Here is an 8389-nt window from a genome sequence, read left to right as displayed (position 1 = left end):
GACTGTGAAGCTGAGCTTACACAACAGGGGTTTGTGTGCGTGCGTGTGTGTGTGTGTGTGTGTGTGTGTGAAATAAATTTGAAAAACCCATTCATATCAAGTAATTTGGAGGGAGGCAGCTAGAGCTAAACAAGATTATGAAAGAGTTAAAAATCCCTTCACCTTCATCCTAAACCACCCTTTGGAGATGCCTGGAAACTATAGTCTCATGATTCAGATCCAAAATAAATTAACCTTTTACTAAGTACTAACAAAATCATAACAAAGACTTTATATTAAAACTTCAGTGGGGGCACCCCGGTTGCTCATTTGGATAAATGTCCCACTCTTGACTTCAGCTCAGGTCATGATTTCATGGTTTGTGGATCTGAGACCCAAGTCAGGCTCCATGGTCTAAGCATGGAGCCTGCTTGGGATTCTCTCTCCCTCTCTCTCTGCTCTTTTACCATTTGTTCCCTCTCTCTCTCTCTCTCTCTCTCTCTCTCTCTCTCTCTCTCTCTCTCTCCCTCTCTCTCCTTCCCCTCCCTCTCAAAATAAAAACATAAACTTAATAAAAAGCTTCAGTGTTTCTATTCTGTTTTTTAAGGTAGGCAAGATTAGGGTGGTGACCTTTATATAGGGATATGCCAGTGAGGGAGTTAAGTCCTATATTTTATATGTTAATGATGGGAACATTGTACAGTACAATGAATCCCAGAAAAGGGACCGTTCAAAAGTCATTAAATAATTATAATAGATCATATATATTTTCGGTGCTTTAATAATGCTTTTGGTGAGACTAACAAGTATTACACAATATTCTTATTTCTTATCAAAAAAACAGATTTTAGCAGGTTCCTGGAGTTCCAGCTGCTGTGCTCTTGGACCTCACACAACCTGATGATAAAAGCCACAAATTAGGATAGTGGAAAAGAAAGAGAGAAAAGAACCTTGGTCTGGTTGATTGTGGCTCTCCTGTACCTGACTTGGCATGCCCACCTCTACACTTCCTTTACATGCAAGAAAAATAACTTCCATCCTATTTAAGCCACCATTATTTCCAGGCTCTGTTACTAGCAGCCAAATATATTTCATAGGAGAGATATTTCACTTCACCAGAACTGTTATGTGTAAATACTCCTTATTACATGGTTCTTTAGTTCATAGAGAAAACTGTTTATAGAGAGAATGCTTGGATAGCAGGCTTGTGAAATAAGAGATGTTATGTTCTCCATGTTCATTTGGTTCTTGAATTTTAGGTAACAGTTACTGAGAATTTAGATGCATGTAGTTTTAAAGGTGAAATGACAGGGGTACCTGGGTGGTTCAGTCAGTTAAGCATCTGACTCTTGGTTTTGACTCAGGTCATGATCTCATGGTCTGTGAGTTCGAGCTCCACATCAGGCAGAGTGGAGCCTGCTTGGGATTCTCTCTCCCCTCTCTCTCTGCCCATCCCCCTCATTCTCTCTTTCTCGCTCTCTCAAAATAAATAAACTTAAAAACTTTTTTTTAAAGGTGAAATTACAGTTAGTTGATACTATACATTCCCTACAGATAAGATAGACAGTGGCACAGTTTTCCTATAACTTTGCTAAATAAGAGAAAAGCAAATCAGCCTAGACTTAAAAGTATTCCTTTATAGAAAGGCAGATAAACATGCATTCATTGTCAGATTTAGAAATATTGTCAGTCTTTCAAAATATGTGTTTTTCCATTATTTTAAAAATACGTTTTTAAGCTTTAGTCAGATTCACTTCTACAGTAATTAAAACATTTTAAGAGACATTTTTTGAATGTCAACATTTCCCTAAATGTTGACTCAACCCAATGTTATACAGGAATTCAAAAAGTCTTCACCATATTAAAATAAATTAGGAGTCTCCTCAATATTCCCTTTCTGAATTTAGGATGTAATCTTAAGATCCTGGTTTGTACCTCATCCTTTGTTACCTCCAGCTTTTTACCAGACATTGTTTAAACTCTTTTCTCTTGGGGCGCCTGGGTGGCTCAGTTGTTTAAGTGTCCAGCTTTGGCTCGGGTTATGATCTCACAGCTCGTGGGTTCAAGCCCCGCATCAGGCTCTGTGCGGACAGCTAGCTCAGAGCCTGCAGCCTGCTTCAGATTCTGTATCTCCCTCTCTCTCTGACCCTTCCCTGCTTGCACTGTCTCTCTCTGTCTCTCAAAAATAAATAAAAAACATTAAAAAAATTTTAATTCTTTTCTCTTAAATGAGTTCTCAGAGACAGTTTCTAAAAGAAAAAAATCCTTGGAACAATTCCTTACCAGTGTTTCTGTCAGTTATGTTTGACTTGTCAATGGAGAACCACCGTTGTTGGACAATTGAGTGGACTGGGACTGAGGAATATCCTCAGAGGCATGTGGACTTTTCCCACCTTTTCTTCCTCCTTACTCACCGCCGCACAGCACATTTTAATACCAGTCATGTGCACCCTGGATCCATTCCAGTAAGTGGATAGTGAAGATACACCAGCGAGAGAAATGGCAAATTCTCACTTTTGATTCTCCCAGTCATCACTAGTGCTTGGCGCTTCTGGTCAATCTTATTAAATCAGTTGACTTTGATCCTGACTCCACCAGGATCTCTCATTAAGAAGAAGCTGACTCTAGGGCGCCTGGGTGGTTCAGACAGTTAAGTATCTGATTGGTTTTGGCTCAAGTCATAATCTCATGATTTGTGAAGTTTGAGCCTTGCATTGGGCTCTGCGATGACAGTGTGGAGGCTGCTTGGGATTCTCTCTGTCTCTCTTTCTCTCTCAAAATATATCAATTAATTTTAAAAAAAGAAAAAGAAAACGTTGAATTTGTTATGTGGATCCCAAATCCAATTCCATCTGGCCTCACCATAGACTTCCTCTGCTTGGAGTCCCCGGACTCACAAACTCAGTGGGCCCATCCCAGCTGCCCTCAGAGAAATACCCTCACCTGCCTTCCCAATGATGGTGGGGGCTGTGTCATTCAGGTTTTCTGAACTGGGCTTCCTTCTTAACTTTCACATCCTGATCTGTCTCTTTTTCCTTTCTGTGAAATAACATCACAGCTTATGCCTTCACACTCCGGCCCCATGGTGTGGCCAGCCCAGATGGGTCTTATCACTCCATTTCTCTTGTCAGGGTTCATTTCACTTCCTTTCAAAGAAGCTTATTCCAAGGCCCTTACTCGTTGGCTATTGTTTCTTCCTGAACCATTGGTAGCAGAGGCCCATTAAATCACAGCTCACTTTCCCTGGCTATAGACATGGTAAAGTCCATTCCACTTTAACTTTGATTTTGTTTGTTTTTAAGGATTGTTCTTCCTCCCTCTCTCTCTCGCTGGCTCTTCCTTTTTTCCTTTCTTCCTTCCCTTCTTTCTTCCCACCACCATGGTCAGTGCCATGATATTTTTCTTGCAACTATAGCTCATTAACAGTAAAGTGGAACAGTGGGGAGGGGTCCCCCCTAGTGGATTCTCAGGCATATTCTTTTTCGTTGTAGCACATCAGAAAATGTTTATAATGGAGCTGGAATAACTGTTCAGAAGGATACAGATCTTTCTGTTCTACAGCTCAAGTCTGGAGTAGAAATACATTTGAGATAATGGGTAATGCTCGTGAGAAAAATAGAGCTCCAAGTGAGGTAAGCTGCACTTTTAGGAATTTAGTCTAGGTGTGTCCTTGGGAGGCTGTGTTTCCCAGTGGGAGAAGCTCCGGGTCCTAATCTCACCCCCACGACTTCCTCACTCTGCAATGCTGACTGTGAGCTGGGAAAGGAGGAAAGAAAGGATGACAGCAGTGGGGTCATCTTTGAGCCACCATATTAGCTCAGAACTGTTGTTGGTACTTCCTTATCGTTGCCGGGTGTTTCTTTCTACTCTCCTCACTGCCATCCTTACGACATTTTAGTCATTTTGTGATTTTCCGCTGGCTTCTCCAGGTGGTGTCACACCCCAGCCTGCTGGTGCTGGGGCCTCAGCTCTGCACTGTGCCTTCTCTTTTGCTTACCACAGCTAACTTGTCCAGGCTCTCACTTGTTCAGCATACCTGCCAGGTAACCGGAAGCCAATCTGGTGAACGAATTCACAGCGAGGTGCTCATTCATCAAACATTTATTGAGTACTTCAGCTCCTGTGCTCGGTGTGAATGACTGACCGAGGACGCTCGGCTGCATTATCAACATACAGCAGGCAACCTTGGGCTTTGGGGTCAGAACAGTTCTGGGTTTTAATCTTACCCTGGCACTTTCTAGGTATCATCCTGGAAATTTTTACGTAACCCTTCTGGAAGTCTCATTTCCTGTGTGTAAAAGGGGGCAGTCAAAACTCCTTGGGTTTTGGGTTTTAACAGTAATCATATACAGTGGCTAGCTCCTAGAAGATGTTAAATTAATAGTGACTATTATATTATTGGTTACCCTTTCCATATATCATTTATGGTGACCTTTAATGCTTTAACTGTGAAAATTGCCAGGTGCCTTACCAATGAATACTTTGAAGTCTTATGACTGGTTGTGAGAGACATTTAGGGAGTCAGGGAAGTCTTGCTCTCTGCTGACAATAGAATACCAAGTATCAGCTGTCTGAGGAACCGAAGCAGAGTGAACTCCTGAAGACACAGGGGAGGTGTTATAAGGATACACAGAGGTACGTTTTCAAATCAGGCACCCTGGCTGTAAAATGCCAGGGAACAGCAACCGCAGATCATGAAGGGAAAAGTAGGTCACTTGTTTGGAGTCAAGGTGTCAGGTAACATACAAGGTGAAGAGCCCAAAGCCATCACAGTAACAGGTTGTGAAAATTGCTGCTGTAGCCACAAACCACAGGGCTGCCTCCCCGCATCTGCCAACGGCCAGAACTGCTGGGCGCACAGCCCTCCTGCGGCCACACTTGCGTGTGTACATAAAACAACACTGTCAGCCATCAGCCGCAGTGTTCTGAACATAGAGGACAATCATAAATCAAGAGACACACACCTGGTTATATCCAAGCGCAGGGGGGCAGCGCGAGAGGAAGTGGGAATAAAGTTGTCCATTTATTCTGTGTGTCACCTGACCCTCTCTCTGTTGTGCTTTCCCAGTGTTTATGGGTTCAGATTTTAGTGTGTCAGATTTCTGCATGCCTAAATCAGTCATCTGCTTGTTTGCATATTCTTGCGCATTGAGGAGGAATTCTACTATATTATGATGTTTTTTGTGTCATAAGAATTTTTTAAAATAGTCATTTGGTGTGCATGCCATAGAGGATTCTGAGCTCAAAGGCTGGGACTACCACTTCAAATGGCATTTGAACAGTTACCTGGGCTTGTCGGCTTCAACAAAACGCTGTTGCACTGGGAGGGATAGTGGCCACGGTGTCTGTTCTGCTCCATCACATTCCATGTCACCCCACTCCTTTCCACCCCCCAGTTCTTTCTCTTATTCTATGCTCCCCTCCTGCCCACCACCCTTACCAGTCTAGAGCTCCAGAGGGTTGGTTGAGATCAAAAGTGCAGCTGAGAGAGCAACGAGTTTGGTAAACCCTGGATTTGGAAACTAGTTGCAAAGAGCAAAGACTTTGCCATCACAGGCCAGTGTTTGACTTTGGTTATTCAATTTGAGCAGAATCCTCCAAATTTCTTAGGCCTCTGAAATTAACTGCCCTATTATTAGCTTTTTGAAAAATAATGTATCCATCATGAACTAAATATTCTTTAAAGTGATATATTAATATTGTCAAAGTTATTGAAAATAAACTACCTGAGACCCAAACTATGATATGATCCTAGCACTATTTCCTCTGACAGCTGATATATTTTAGTTTTATGCAAAATTATATAATTATAATTAAACATACTCTGAAGCCCATGAAGAGTGTAGAACAAATTGAATTTGGAAACTAGGAGCTACGGCAGAACACAGAACTGTCCTAGCTGGGCGAGCTCTTCCAGCCATTAAGAGACACGATGAATTCTGCAGCATTTGAGCAGATAAAGGGCCTTCCAAAAGTCCACATTGAAACAAATGCAGATACTGGTTCAAATGTGTTCCTTTTGAATAGGAATAAATGATGGGTTAGAAGAAAAATGCTTATGGTTCTCAATTGTTAGGAAAAACAATTTAAGTTGAAAATGTGCCTTTTAATATTAAACTTCACAAACTCCATCAGAGGCATTGACCTCACCTGAAAAGATAATGAGCTGGTTAGGGGAATATATTCCTGTCAGGAAGAGTTACATTTTTAAAGTGTAAGGACTGAAGATAAAAATTCCCTTTGGGAGAAGAATGAGTGAGGATTAGTTAGGAGATACTCCCTTTGTATGATTGTGAAGAATATGTACACTTGTTTATTTCCATTGGTGTCCTGATTTGACAAAAGGAAAATGAATTTATTAAGTGGCTGGAATACTGGAATGAGCTTAGGATTTTTATAAATTTAGACAGTAACTAAGAAAGTCTTCCATTACTTCTGAAAGTAATGAAAACTATTTAATTTTTTTAATGTTTATTTATTTTTGAGAGAGAGAGATGGAACATGAACAGGGGAGGGGCAAGAGAGAGAGAGAGAGGGAGACACAGAATCCAAAACAGGCTCCAGGCTCTGAGCTGTCAGTACAGAGCCCAATGCGGGGCTCAAATTCATCAACCATGAGATCATGACCTGAGCTGAAGTTGGACATTTAACCGACTAAGCCATCCTGGTGCCCCCAAAACCATTTAAATATTTTAGAGTTGACTGACAAGGAACTATAGCATTCTTTTGAGTTTTTTTTAAGTATCTTTTATTTTTCAGACTGTAAATTACATTAATGTATGAGCACAATCATCATAGAGTAGTTCTGAAGGGACACAATTCTTCACATTGGTTGATTCCACTTGGTAATACAGAGTAAATAAAAATACAATTTTTTTCTAAGCTCAGACTCAGATTGTGAATTATTTCTATATTTCCCACTAGCATAAAATTTACTTATATCAGCTGTATTCATGCAAGCACAAGAACTTTCTTCTTTAGAGGATTAATTTCATGAACTAAATTTAGAGCCACTTAGCCACTTTATCTCATGAGTGATGGTGCTATTTTGAAAAACAGAGATGCAAGGACACTTTATGTCCACTTTTGATTTATCTTACTGGAAAATGTGTACTTAGTTATAGAATAGGTATATGTTTGCACTTATTTAGCCCAAAAATATAGGAACAAAGGTTTCTCCTTTCAAGGATGTCTGTCTGATGAGTTTGTAGAATCTTACATGCACCTTCAGTGTTTAAAACTTGCAGATAACACTATATAAATAGATTCTCACTTCTGTCCATGTATATATGATTGGTTTTAAGTGTTTGAATGAATCAAATTTCCTGTCTGGAATAGAAATTACATAAAAGTATCGCTGACATTTACTTTCATTTTATTTACTGGAAGGTAAAATAAACTTTTAAACGGATGTTTGTTTTCTAATTTACAGGCTACCTGCACGTATGTGCCTCCCCCCCCCCATAGCCTTCTTTTAGTTATGTACCTGTTCCCTAAATCTTAACATTTTAATATCGCTTTTATGGTCTCAGTTCAGATGTTGATATCTTTTCTAATGGGATGAGAAACAGAGATTAGAGGGATATGTATGTCCATAATATTTTAAAGGAACCATATACCTTCATAACACCTCTCCACCTGTTACTTATTTCCATCACGTCCTTTTTCCTTGTCACTTGTTCTCTCAACTGGGAATAACTCTCAGCAGCACATGACCCTAGCAAAGTCAACAGGGTTTCCATAATTCTCTGTGATGTGCTGCATAAATTGAGAACACAGGGTTAACACGAAGCTGGAGACACTGAATTATGGCAGGAGAGGCAACATGAGGTCACAATGTACTGATAAACTCACTAACTGCAAGGTGGGAGGAGGGCTTCTTGAATCATTGTTCAATAGTTAACCTAATAATTCACTTTCTATGGAATGGTGTAAACACAGTCTGTGCCAAGCTTTTACTTGCTTTATTGTTCCTTAATTTTGCTGAGTCCATTTATTGCAAGTTTTTCTGATTTTTGATTCTAAAGCTTGATTGGTGGCAGGCTCCACTGTAAGATGAACTTCCCTATCCTGTTTCTCTGAATAGTATTGCGTTTCCCTTTATGATATTTCAGTAGGAGTGCCTGCCCGAACAGCCTTGATTTTCTCAATCATCATAGTCGTGACTGGGTGGTTACACTGATATATATATCGTCACAGCACGGAACTCATAGGCTGAAGCTGAACTTTGGAAAGAGCTGTAATGCCGTCCTAACCAGTTTGTGGTCCTTTTCTTTCTTCTTCTTCTTTTTTTTATATTTATTTATTTTTGAGAGAGAGAGAGAGCGAGCATGAGCAGGGGAGGGGCTGAGAGAGAAAGAGACAGAATCCAAAGCAGGCTCCAGGCTCTGAGCTGTCAGCCCAGAGTCTG

This window comes from Suricata suricatta, chromosome 10 (assembly GCF_006229205.1).
Source record: "Suricata suricatta isolate VVHF042 chromosome 10, meerkat_22Aug2017_6uvM2_HiC, whole genome shotgun sequence".
In the NCBI taxonomy this organism is placed as follows: Eukaryota; Metazoa; Chordata; class Mammalia; order Carnivora; family Herpestidae; genus Suricata; species Suricata suricatta.
The sequence above is the reverse complement of the archived record's forward strand: the minus strand, read 5'-3'. Positions refer to the sequence as shown.